The following is a 14,291-nucleotide window of genomic DNA, read 5'->3' as shown; positions in this document are numbered from 1 at the left end:
AATACTTTAGTTATTAGTATTCTGGCATCAGTGAAAAACAAGAATTTGTAAAGTCGCATAGATTAAACTTAAGGCAAGGAATTAGTCATTTAAGAGTATGTGGGCAGAGTTATTGTTCAAAATATGAGCTGGTTAGCAAATATCACAGAAAAAGATTCTCTTGTTCATTATTTTTTAATAAACTAATCTGCAACATAGAGGGCTTTTCCTGTGTCACACTGTGTGTATCTCTACCCCTGACCCTGCCTCCCTAAAAGACCATCAAAAATTTGAATGTCTACTGGTGATGTCCGCTTTTAAAGATAGATATAAAACCATTAGCTGGCTGGAATTGCATTCAGGGATCTGACTGCATTGTTTTTTGTTTGGATCCTACCTCCCCAGCTCCAGCTTTCCCTTTTACTCTGTGACTAACTGACCTTTACCTGGTCCATGATCAATCTTGAACATGTAGTTAATTAACCACTTGCAAGTTCAGAGGATTTAGCCAAGTGACTGTAGAATGTAAGTATCACATTTGTAGTATTTTAATGAATTCTCATAATCCCTCTTTTGTTAAATAAAATTCTGAAAGTACGGCAGGGGTTGCCATGCTTGTAGTGTGTTTGTTTCGTAAATGTTAATGAAATGGCAATGGAAAGCCAAATTTAAAGTAGAATAAAATCTGGTTATTAATCTTAGAACAATATTGTTGAGAAAAGATGTAATGTTAGAGTTGATGATGCTATGGCGGTTCATCATGCCATATATATTTTTGTATTTGCCATTTATTATTTACTGTGTTTCAGGACCTGTGCTTCATGTTTTGAATATACTATTTTCACATAGCAGCTACTGACTCCTGTTATAAAATTAAATGAGATTTTATGTCATTCACAAGCTTCAAATACTCTAACGGTTTCTGAAGCTTACTTTGTGTTATCTTAATATAGCCACTTCAGCTTTATTTTGATTACTGATAGCATGCTATGTCTTTTTCAGTCCTTTTCCTTTTAACCTACAGTTTTTATAGACAGTCTATTGAGTTTTGCTTTTTAATCCAATCTGACCATTTCTGCCTTTTAATTGAAATGTTTAGACCATTTTAATTTAATCTGGTTATTCATATGGCAGGGTTTAAATCTAGCATCTTACTATTTCTTTTCTATTTATCTCATCTATTCTTTGCTACTGTTTTTCTACTTTCTTTTGGATTGAGTATTTTTAATGAGTCTGTGTTATCTTTTTTGACTTATTCACTCTTATTCTTTGTTTTGCTATATTATTGGTGCTTTAGGACTTGGAGTATTTATTTTTGAAAGAAATTTTAAGTCTTTTTATTTAAAAAAAGTCTTTTATATCTACTTACCTATATGCCATTTCCAGTGTTATTCATATCATTGTATAAATCTAGACTTCTATCCTAAATCACTTCCTTTCTTCCTGAAGAAATGCCTTTAACATTTCTTTTAGTGCCAATGAATTCTTTCAGTTTTTTTCTTTGACCCTTCTAATGGGGTCCAGTTTCATGATAATTTCTAAGATAATGTAGTCTCTGTTTCTGTAATCCCAACTTTTACTACCCTTGTCCTTTTCCACTGTTTCAGCTATGTACATTTTCTTGTTCTCGTTTTAGGTTTTTTCTTGCTGTTTCCTCTAGGGCCCAAATGCCACTTCCTTATAGAAGTTTTCATTATAAAGATGCTGCACCCATCATTCTCTATCTATGTTACCCTATTTGTCATTTATTTATAGCATTTATTTTTGTTTAAAATGATCTGATTTGTTTGTGGTTTTTCTCTCTCTTTTTCTCCCCTTCTCTCTCTGCTTGCTTATGGTATATTCCATGTGTACCAGGTTCTTGTTTTTTTGTTGTTGTTGCTTGTTTGTTTGTTTAATATGAATCTTCAGGGCCTAAATCAGTGTTTGACACATAAATAAGGGTTCAATAAATATTTGATACACAAATGAATGAGTAAAGTTAAATCTCATTTTCATATAACCCCAGAAATAGGCATTACCATTACATAGATGAGGCAACTTTTTAACCTGTGTTCTCAACCGGTAACTATTACAGCTCAGCTATGAACCATGGTTTTTTTTGACACTAAGGCCATGCTTCATTACTTATGGTGGCACTCACTCTTGTGTTTCCGTTTGCTGTAGGTGCCTACTGTACTTAAAGTTGCTTTGAGCAGTGGTTTCTGTGTTTCAGTGCTTTCACAATTTATTTTTAATGGCTGAAGATTAACTTTGAGGTAAAAAATTACCTAGAATATTTAAGCAGGAACTTGAATTGATGGCTAATTCAAAGTATGTCTTGGGAACTTTTCTTAGTTTCTGCTTTTTCTAATTTGTGATTTAAAATCTAAAATCCCCACTGCACCACTAAATTCCTGCTAAAAAGTGGGGGCATTTTATTTCATCATAGAATTGTGGATTGTTTTTATTTTTTTGATGATAATTTTTGTTTTTTTTTTTTGGATATGGAAACATGATGCTTTCTAGTTAGACCATCTATGTAGTGTTGAAATTTTATGGCACAATCTGCTTAATTTCTTTCATTTGGAAAAACAAAGCAAAACGTCATTATAGTCACATACTAAATACTAGCCATGCATCATTCATTTGAAATACAGCCTAAAGCATTTTGTAGTTATAAGCAAAAAGGTCTCTTATGATTCATCACTTTGCAAACAACATTGTTTTAAGGTTACTTTTAGATCTGACTTTCATCTAGTGCCTAAGAATCATTTTTCTGTACTCTTCAAATCTCATTATGAGGTTTGAGATTTGCTTTACCTATACTCTTGTAAGACTATTTTGGAAACATAATGGAAAAGGGGAGGCTGGACTTATGGAACTAAATTACTGAAGAGTTAGGCAATTTTGTTGCAGTTGTGGCTTAAAGGGTAATTATTGTAGATATATTCTGGTTCATTTGCACTTTTATGTCATGCTCTTGAAGGTACTGTTGTTTCTGAAAGGGTCCATAAAGTTCAGTTTTAATAAAGTTGAGTAGATTCTGTATTTTTCTAGTTAGTATGCTATCTCTGTTGATACAAATGTGAAAATTTGGTGAAAACAGGTTATATACATACTATTTACATAGCCTCAATGCAGCTTCCATAAATTATTAATTATAAAGGAAATAAATAGTAATTTAACATTGGAAAAACTTGTGGAGAGCACCTCATACATACATACATACATACATACATACATACATATATGTATATATGTGGAGAGGAAGAGAGAGAAAGAATATGATAAATTAAGTGGAGCAATATGTGGACAGCATGTTTAATTTGGGTACATGATTTTTTTTGTATTTTAAAAACTGAAATAGTAAAAAGTTGTAAAAAAATTATGTTGACATCAACATCAGAAAACTTTAAAAATGCTTAGGAATACATGTAAAAAAACATATATAAACTGCTAACAATGATAAAACTGGACAAAATATCCAGGTCAACCGTTTTCAGACAGTGGACAAGCAGTAGAGAAAAGCTGCAGTTCTTGAGAGAACAGAAACTTACAAGTTTCGTGAATACTCAGCCTATAGCTTGGTGACAGTTTTCCAGTTAGATCCAGAGATTTGAGTTCTAGCAGAGAATATAGTTCTCTGAGCTGAGGAGGCAAAGATCAGAATTTATGGCAGTGAAACAGCTGGTATCTACAAGGCAGAGCACTAATGGAGAAGAAATTGTGCAGAAAGAAACTCCAGTAGTCCATGTGGGTATCTCCCTTGTGTCTGTGCTGGGAGCTGGAGTGTTCATACACTGAGCAAGACTAGTCAGATAGCAGCTGCTACAGGGTGAGAGTGGAACAGAGATACTAGAGGTTCAGCTTTGGACTTCTGGCTCTGCCAAATTACAGAGATCACCTTAACACTTCACTAGCATATTTGGCATTCAGTCAAATAAGGAAAAGCTGGTGCTTTAGGAAGTAGGGCCACATCCTAAAGAAAGACCTACTCTAGAGCCACGCTAATAAAACCTACATCATATCTTGATGAACTCCCCAGGGAAAACAGTTTGGCGATTGAGTTTCACTAAGAGGGGCTAAGAAAACAAATCTTACTTTCCACAGAGCTACACTAACAAAGTTTATAGTGAACTGTACAACTTAAGGTGATCACCCAGTGATTGATTTGATGGCTAAAATAAGAACAAATAGTTTTCAAAGTTTCAGTATTACAGAACTGAGAGTGGTTATATGTAAGTAAGTATTTAATATTGAATGCAATATTGAATAAAAATTAAAGAATAATAAAATGGGATGTATTGTCAAGAAAAAAAAAAGTCCAAAATGGCCCAGGTTTTGGATTTCACTTGCAAAGACAAAATATGGATACTATAAATATGTTCAAAGAACTAAAGCAAATGATCTTCAAAGAATTAAAGAAAAACATGGTCATAATTAGGAATATTTGCAGGGAAATGAAAACTTTCAGAAAAATTGCTATGTAGAAATTCTTGAAAAACTCAATAACTAAATTAAAAGTTTTAGTGTGTGGGTTTAATAGTATATTGGAGAAGGCAGAGGAGTCAGTGAAATTTGAAGGCAGTTTTGTAGTGATTAGTTTCTCTTAGTTATGTAGGAAGGAAGACTGAATAAAATAATAAATAACAGGTATTATTGGGTAGATATCATTCAGTCTAAAATACCTGTAATTGGAGTCCCCAAAGGAGAAAAGAGTGAGATTGTGGCTGACAAAATATTTGAAGAAATAATGGCCAAAAAAGTCTCATTCAGTGAAAAACATAAACAGAGTTTAAGAGGCTCAGCAGATCCCAACCAGGATTAATATAAAGAGAAAAAGATATCATAGCATAGCCTAGTAAAATTGCTGAAAACCAAAGAAAAAGAAAGTGATAAAAGTATCTTGAGGGGAGGAAAAAGGTAAAAGGCACAGTACATGTAGGAAAACAAAGATAAAAGATTTTGCTGGCTTCACAGAAGTGATAGACAGCAGAAGTAACAGAAGAGTGTTTAAAATGCAAGAAGCTCAACAGAAAGGTGTTAAAAAATATCCTGTAAACTCGGACTTCTCTATCTTTATGGATATCTTTAAAAAACAGAAGGTGACTTGAAGACATTTTCAGTATTATAAAATCTGAAAGAGTTTGTGACAGTCATACCTACCCTACAATGCTAAAGGTTGTCCTTCAGGTAACAGGGAAATATGCCAGATGGAAACTCAGATCTACAAAAAGTAATGAAGAGTACCTGAAATAGTAAATGAAACCTTTTTTCTTATGACTTTTTTGAAAGAAAATTTGTAATAAAAAATATACTGCAAACAGGGTTTATAATGTACATAGTGTAAAATATATGATATAATTGCACAAACGATGGTATAGAACAAATAGAATTGTGCAGAAAGGGTGAAATATGAAATCTGGAAGGGTAAGGTAGAAAATGAGAAATATGAAGAGGTACAATTCTGACTTAATAGTAATTCTAATTAGATTGATACATTAAGATATATTAATCCTAGACAAACCAGAGAAAATATAAAAAGAGGTATAGTTAAGCCAGTAGACGAAATAGAATACTAAAAATTGCTTGACTAACACAAAGCAGAAAAGGGATAAAAGAGGTTGTCTTGGTCTATTTTAGCTGCTGTAACAAAATACTATAAACTGAATGGATTATAAACAACTGAAATTTATTTCTCACAGTTCTGGAAGCCAGGACTTCCATGATCAGGGTGCTGGTAGACTCCATGTTTGGTGAGGGACCACTGATTTCTGATTCATATATATTGCCTTCTATCTGTGTTCTCAGATGGTGGAGGGACAAGGCAGCTCTCTGTACCCTCTTTTATGAGGGTGCTAATCCTATTCATGAGGACTCTGCCCTCATGATCCAATCACCCCCAAAGGCCCCATGTCATAATCCTATCACACTGGTGAGTAGGTTTTCAACATTTATGTTTGATGGGACACAAACACTCAAACCATATCAGTGGGGAAAAAAGCAGAAAGGACACATGGAAAACAAATAGTAATAAAATAAGCACATGAAAAGTATCATGGGTATGTGTGTTTCTAAGAAGGTATCTTTCAAGGCAAACTATATTATAAGAAATAAAGTATCAGTATACAATAACAAAAATAATAACTTGCCAGGAAGAGATAATCATCTTAAATATGTATGCCTAAAAATTGAGCATCAGAATTTATGAAGCAAAACCTGGCAGAAATAAATGGAAAAATATACAAATTCTCACTCATAATGAGACTTTAACACTCGTCTTTGAATAAATTCTAGAAAAAGTATACCAAAAAATCAGTAAAATACTTGGAAAATCAAGACACTTCTATCATCGAACTTGTTCTGATATTTATAGAACACTATCTACAACAACTGCAAAATACACATTATTTTTAAACGCATGTCAAATGTTTACCAAGGTGGACCATATGGGAATATAAAATAAGCCTCAGTAATTTTCAAAATATAGATATCTTGCAAGATATGTTTTCTCTCTATAACAGAATTAAGTTAGACAACAACAATAATAGAACATCTACCACAGTCCAAAAATGGCATAACGTAATTTAAAATTACTGGTGGGCCAAAGAAAGAATTATTTTGAGCCAAATGAAAATGAAGCACTGAAAAAGAACCAAATTCTCAAATTACTGGTATCAGGAATCAAAGAAGGGAATCTAGTACAGCAAAATTAGAAACTCATATCATATATGAACATAGATGCAAAAGTTGTCAACAAAATATTTCTGTATCAAACATTGCTGAACTTAGTAAGGAGAGTGTGTTATGACCACATGGAATTAATCCCAGGAATGCAAGGTTGGTTTTATATTTCAAAATTAGTTAGCCATATTATCAGATTAAAAAAACCGGGTAATTATGAGAAAAATCATAATCACCTAAATACATGCAAAATAAGAAGCATTTGACAGAATTCAGTCATTTTTTATGAAAAAACACTCAGCAAACTAGAAATAGAAGCAAACTTCCTCATTTTGATAAAGGATGTCCATGAAAAACCTGGAGTTATACTCAACTTAATGGTGAATGATTAGATACCTTGTCTTTTATGGTAGAGAACCTGGTAAAAGTGTCTATTTGCATTACTTCCTTTCAGCATTATAATGTACTAATCTGTGTAACAAGAAGACATAAAAGATGAGTATATGAGAAGAAAGTATACCATCTTTTTCTTTTTGTCAGCTGACCTAATTGTCCATGTGAATTCAGCAGGTCATAGAGTACAGTCAACGTACCAAAAATAGTTATTTTTTTCTAGAAACAGCAAAAATTTAAATGAATTAAAACAGTATTATTTACAATGTCATAAAAAAACTAAAAATACCTTGGGATACATTTCACTAAATATGTGCAGATTTTCCACTGAAAACTGTAAGATATTGCTGAGAAAAATTAAAGAAGTTGTAAAGAAATGGTGATACATATTATGCTTATAGATTGGAAGAGTTGGTATTGTTAAGATATCGTTTCTCCCACACATGACCTAGGAATGTCATACATTCCCAATCAAAATCCCAGCAGGTTTTATTATAGAAATTGACAAATGGTTTCTAAAACTCATATGGCATGCAAAGGACATAGAATGTAGAAAACCAATTTTAAAGAAGAACAGTCTTGGTGGACCTAAACTACTGATATAGCATCACGGTAAAAGTTTTTGCTTAAGGATATAGAAATAAGCTTTCTAGAAGGTTAGAAACAGACCCACAAACATACCATCATTTGATGTTCAGTGATGTTCTTTGTATCAAATGATTTTGTAAAGTCTATACATCTTAGGGACCAAAATGTATCTCAACTCCTGCATCAGACCTCACTGAATAATTAGAGGAATGGAGTACAGACCTATACATGAAAAGAAAAAAGATAGCTAGAATAAAACGTAAATTTGTGAAGGGAATATAGAATCATTTAATCTACTTTGTAAAAACAGTTTGGCAATGTTTTAGGTTAGGTATACATTTGTACTATATTTTTTACTAATTTAATAGAAATGAAAACACTCATACAAAAGTATTAATAATAGCCTGTGTTAGTTTCTTAGGGCTGCCCCCACAAATGTCTATGATCTTAGTGGCTTAAAACAACGGAGATTTATGCTTTCACATTTCTGGGGTCCAGAAATCATAAATGAAGGTGTTAGCAGGGTTCCTTTCTTCCAGAGGCTCTGAGTGAGAATCTGGTCCATTCCTCTCTGCTAGCTTCATTAAGCCATGCGCAATCCTTGGCGTTTCTGGGTAGATGCATCACTCCAGTCTAGGGCTCACCCTAAATCCAGAATGATTTCATCTTGAGATTCTTAATTTAATTACGTGTGCTAAAACTGTTTCCAAATATGATCACATTCAAGGTACCAGAGGTTAGGATTTAGACATACCTTTTGTGGGTCTCTGTTCAACTCAACCCACTACATAGCTCCAAACTGGGGTGGGGTAGGGGGAAGTCCATCAGCAGGAAAGTAGATACACAAATTTTGGTGTGTTCTTGCATGGAAATCTGTTAATAAAAGGGAGCAAAGTACCGAATTATACATGTGTATAAATCTCAAAGTCAATTTTTTTTGAGTGAAAGAAGCCAGCTATATAAACTGTTTACCGTATAGTTTCATTAATATAAATTTCAAGAACAGGCAAAACTAAGCTATAGTGATTGAAAAAACACTGGTTTTCTATGATGGGATGGGGATTGTCTGGAAGCGGGCATGAATGAATTTAAGACACTAATATGATTCTGGGGTTTATGCCAGCTTTTTAATTCAAGAGATATGGAACTTATGTGTTAAGACTGTGTGCTGAGATTGCCAAATTAAATAGGAAGTCTCTTTGTTCTTTAGCTTTACCATTCATAGCTTTACTAGTTGATGATCCTGAGAATCTTCAAAACTCATTTGGCCCTCCTGTGAAATCCTTAGTGACCCAGAATTGATAGGGATTTATAAACAAAGGTGCAGCAATCTATGATGTCTATAGCCGATTGTTTATTTCTTGACTAAGTGGAGGAATATACATTTTAGCCTTTTAATATTTTTGTACAAGCCTTGGCTTTACCTTTCTCCTATGAAATATGTAAAAATTATACCATATGTACTTTGTTTTTGTGTAGTTTTCTTAAATAACTTTAGCGTAGCAGCTTTAATATCATGAGTACATTTATTTTAAAAACATTTTTGATATTCTGAGTATTACCTCAAGCATAAGTCACTTGAATAGCTTTTTTTTTTTTTTTTTTTTTTTTTAAGCCTTTCTCCAAGTGAAATGAACTTGTGTTTTTTTCTGAGAATTCTGGAGATCATGAACATATTGGTCTGTTAACAATGAAAGATATTTTTTATATCATTAGAAAAATCAAGTTCAAAAATTGTTTCCCTAGTGTCTTAATTCTCTGTGATGTAAGTATTAGATCACACTACTTTCTCTTGTCTTTCATAAAAATGCATTTGTTTTTTCACATTCTTCTTGCTTATTATACCTCTCCCATAGAGAACTGAAGAATTAGTTAATGGGAGAGTATGAGTGGAGAGTGTAGTGTGGAGCAGCAGTCCCCAACCGTTTTGGCACCAGTAAATGGTTTCATGGAAGACACTTTTTCCACAGATGGCAGGGGGATGGTTTTGAGATGATTCAACCACATTACATTTATTGTGCATTTTATTTCTGTTATTATATTATACTATATAATGAAATAATTTAACAACTCACCATAATGTATAATCAGTGGGTGCCCTGAGCTTGTTTACCTGCAACTAAATGGACCCATCTGGGGGTGATGGGAGACAGTGACAGATCATCAGGCATTAGATTCTCATAAGGAGCATGCAACCTAGATCTTTTGTGTGTGCAGTTCACAATAGGGTTCTCGCTCCTGTGAGAATCTAATGTCACTACTGATCTCACAGGAGATCGAGCTCGGGTGGTAATGCAAGAAATAGGGAGCAGCTATAAATACAGATGAAGCTTCACCTGCTCCTGCTTGCTCAGGCCAGCTGCTCACCTCCTGCTGTGCAGCCTGTTTCCTAACAGTTACTGGTGTGGGATCCCTGATGTGGAGGGACAACAAAAGTAGATCCGAAAAAGTATTAAAGATTCAGCACAATAGGAGGTAGTTGGGTATACTAAGGAGAAAGGTAAGAAATATTGAGATAGTACAAGTGGCAGGCAGAGCTCATTGCAGGGTCATTTTCTGTAGTGTGTTACTTGATAACTACTGTGAAGAAATTAAAGTTCATTCTTACAAGAAAACATAAGAGAGGAAGTTTGAGTTCCAGATGATTTGTAAATTGTAGTTATTAATTCCCATATTGTGATGCTCTGAGTGCTAAGGACAGTTGATTAGCAGCAAGTTAGCTCTAGGCCTGGGTCCTACTCGCCAGGTGACTTGAAAGAGTCATTTCACCTTCCCGAAATGCTTTTCTATTATTCCTTATAATGTGATATCTACCAAGTATATGAACTAATGCTTTTAGAGTATTATAAATTAAGACTGAGGCCAGTAAATTCCCAGTCAGCAGGTTATTGTACTATTAGAAAGTTAAGTGAACAGTTAGTTTCATAATGACTTCAGGGAAGAATAAAAAAGAATAAAAAATAAATCCTTTTGAGGGGTGCGGTGTAAGTCGGCATAGTAGGACAGGGGGAAAAAAACATCAGACAACCTGTATTTATAAAAGAAAATGTGTAAAGAAAACTAGATATGGTGTTAAACAAAGTTGTTATAAAAATGATTCTTTTTCCTTATAGAATAATGGATAAAATTTAAATTATATGTGAAAAATATAACCATAATGAGATTACGAGAGACTACGTCTTCCTGGGAACCTTTCCAATTTTCTACTCCTTAAGACAGGCAGAAAGAATTCAATGATAAGGGCTGCAGGGGCAGCTACTATGGCTCCTGTGCCGCTCACAGCACTGAATGGGGCCCATTCAATACTTGTTGGTTCATTGATTTTTCTAAAGGTCTTTTTACGTTGTTCCCTCTCCAACAACATATATTGCCAACAAACAAAATTTTGAAATAAAATTACCCTTAGGGTTCTGGATATTGCTTCTTCATTTTTACCAGTCATTGCTTTTAAGATCTCTTCATTCTGACATGTGACATCTGTGGGTGGGGAGGTTACAGGAGTACTGCTCCCTGCCTTCAAGAAAAACAGGAGTGAAATCAATGTATTTTTACTTTTTTGGATTGATCTTCAGATTACATCTCACTATTGTCATAGATTTGAGTTTCGTGAATTTGTATTGCTAAGACTTCATAACAATAGATTTAAAGGATAATTGTAAAAATGAAATTCTAATTTCTTCTAACATTCTAATTATTAACTAGCTTACATTTTATGTTTATAGATTTTTTACCCTTTCCTTCCTCTCATTTTTAAAAATGACTTTCTGTTGCCCTTCAGAATATTATTTGAACATCATAGTTCTCCATTTCTGCATTCCACTTAGTCTTAGACAAGTCAGAAGTTTAGTTTTCTTAGCAGGAAAACAGAATGCAAATCCCCAATGTTGATAGAATATGAGAAGTGGTGAAGATGGGGAAACATTGGTCAGGGTTTTTACATATACATATATTTTCCCCCCTCTGAACCTTTTTTATTTGATTCCACCTGAAGAAATAGTTTGATCAAATAATGAGGAAAAGGACTGAGTACAGTGGCTCATGCTTGTAATCCCAGCACTTTGGGAAACCTAGGTGGGCGGATCACTTGAGGTCAGAAGTTAGAGAGACCAGCCTGATCAACATGGTGAAACCTTGTCTCTACTGAAAATACAAAAAATTAGCCAGGCATAGTGGGTCACGGCTGTAATCCTAGCCACTCAAGAGGCCGAGGCAGGAGAATTGCTTGATCCCGGGAGGCAGAGGTTGCATTGAGCGGAGATTGTGCCACTGCACTCCGACCTGGGCGACAGAGTGAGACTCTGCCTTAAAAAAAGAAAAATAACCCTTCTGTTATTATCATAGATTCCAAGATTTAGATCTTGGAACATTAACCTTAAATGATATTTTGTTGTTAAATAAAAAGGGCAACCATTTGGCCTAGGGGTCATCATATGGCTAAATAGTGAACTAAAGACAGGCACCATCTCCAGGTGACCTTTCAGGTTCCTTTCCCACTCAATAATTTTGTTCATTAAAATACATTTACTCAATAATAGTCAAATACTGATTTATCTAAACTTGGAAGAAAGAACATTAGGAAAAGGACATCTAATTTTTTTTAAAGTGTTGTTCAAAGCTTTGTTTTTAGGTTACTTTCCTGACTTTGCCTTGTCAGGGATTTTCATGAACTCGTAGCACTTTGTTCTGCATTACATCATAGACTTACTCTGTCTTTTCAAGGTACCTGTCCCTAGTGCCAGATACACTCATTATTCATACAAATCTAGGTTATATTTTTCTAGGAGAATTAATTACTTTATGCTGGCTACATATGGTTAGCTTGTCAGCAGGAAAGCTTTAACATATTTTGGGGTGGTATAATGTAGGCATTTAAGCAGTCTCTTTTTTCTTCTGTGCATGAAAATAGTAGTACATTAATATATATTAGAATTAATATATTTTGTAATACAAATGTTTTGCATAGAATACTGGATAATTTCTTCTCATATTTATTGCAAGTATCTGACTTCATAATCATGAGTAATGGCAGTTACTGAAAACAGAGATGCTATGAGCCCGTTAGACACCTTTAGAATGGCCATAACTACAGGTGCTACACGTGAGTGCTCTTTTGTACATCTGACTGCTCTAAAGGACATATTACGTGTAACAGAGCATTACTCATGTTACCAATGTCATATGAACATCTTCCTTTTGCAATGGTTAAGGATAAAAAAAGTCCAGGCAAGTGAACCCATCTGGAGACATGTATTTTAAGACAAAAGTCTTTGTGATAAGTGATCACTGCTTTAAAAGAACAATTCATGCCCAGTAAGAATCAATATTCTAATAGTGCATCTCTTTGTCTCTTTATAACTTTTATATCTCTTACACTTACTCTATAAACTTTTAATGATGTTTCTTCTTCTTTTTTTTTTTTTTTTTTGGTCCTTGTTGAGCTTACAGTCTTTCTTTTTCCTAGACAGTGGATTATGAAGACATTCCTTAAAGTGCCTTGTAAAGTAGACTTCTTATTAATAACTACATTAATTGAGCTCTTAGAATCTTGATTGTATACACATAACCATTTAATTTGGCAAGGGGCTGGGGAGAAAGCTAAGTATAAATTAGATATTTATATTATTTGAAAATGGAACTCTTCATTCACTATAAGGCTTTGGTCTATATGAAAATACTCTCTCAGAGTTGTGTACAAAGAACTAATTGCTCAATTTTTGTCAGGTGAGTAAGCTGAGTTATGTTAAGTCATTAAGGCAGTGTCTATAAAATACTGGAGTCTAATAAGCCTTTGTCTAGTATACTTTAAGTAACGGTCATTATTATATTATGAACTGATAGCTTTCTGTGTCCCAAACAATCATGATTTTCATTATATTTGGCACCCTACAGGCTTCATATAGCATTGTTTTTTAGCCTTTCCTTTACAGTCTGTGACTAAGAGAAACAGTCCCTATTTTAACCTGTCTCTGCTTTTTTTCTGACCTTGCCTTAACCTGCTTTTGATATTTACAATAGTCGAAGTTCAACAATTTTACTATTACTGCCCCTTCAGTGCATTTTAAGTCCTGAATCCCTAATACGTTTGGTCAAGGAATTCATATCTAGCTTAATATGTGGTATATCTTCAGCCTACACCTAATTGATTATTTCTTGCATGTGTGTTGATATAACACAGGAGTAAGGATAAAGGCAGGAACTTGCCCCTTTGTTCTTTTAGACATCTCCAGTCCCCCACATTCCCAATAGAGAAACCCAGAGTCCCAGACAGGGTTAACTTGGCATGTGATAGATTTGTGGGTTTGCACTGCTTCTGCGGTTCTGCTACTCCCATGTTTCCTAACTCTGATTCTGCTAATTTAGTATGTGTCAGGAGTCATTCTACTTTCCTGTGTTTCTGAAGAAAGTCAATTTAGTACAAATTGGGACCTATTTACTCTCCCTCTATCTAACACATACTGTTAGTCAGCAGGGTTTCTGAGGACAGCAGTTGCTATTTGAAGAAAACAAACCCTCTTTAGACTTTTCTGAATATGTTTTAAACATGACCCAGTATATTGCAATATTGAACAAAAATTATTCAAAATAATGACATGAATGCCTTGTAATTTGTGGCCTATGTATCCTGTTACCTTTTTAGAATTTAGTTTAAAAAATGCTTACTTTAT

At 34.0% G+C, this 14,291-nt stretch overlaps 1 protein-coding gene across 2 annotated transcripts in view; it reads left to right on the top strand.

Annotated features, from left to right (window-relative positions):
* The window catches only part of DIAPH3 (diaphanous related formin 3), a 495,444-nt gene that overhangs the window by 272,571 nt on the left and 208,582 nt on the right, over positions 1–14,291 (top strand). The window lies entirely within an intron of this gene.

Source organism: Papio anubis, chromosome 15 (assembly GCF_008728515.1).
Source record: "Papio anubis isolate 15944 chromosome 15, Panubis1.0, whole genome shotgun sequence".
NCBI classification, from domain to species: Eukaryota; Metazoa; Chordata; class Mammalia; order Primates; family Cercopithecidae; genus Papio; species Papio anubis.
This window is presented reverse-complemented; position numbering and strand designations above follow the sequence as displayed.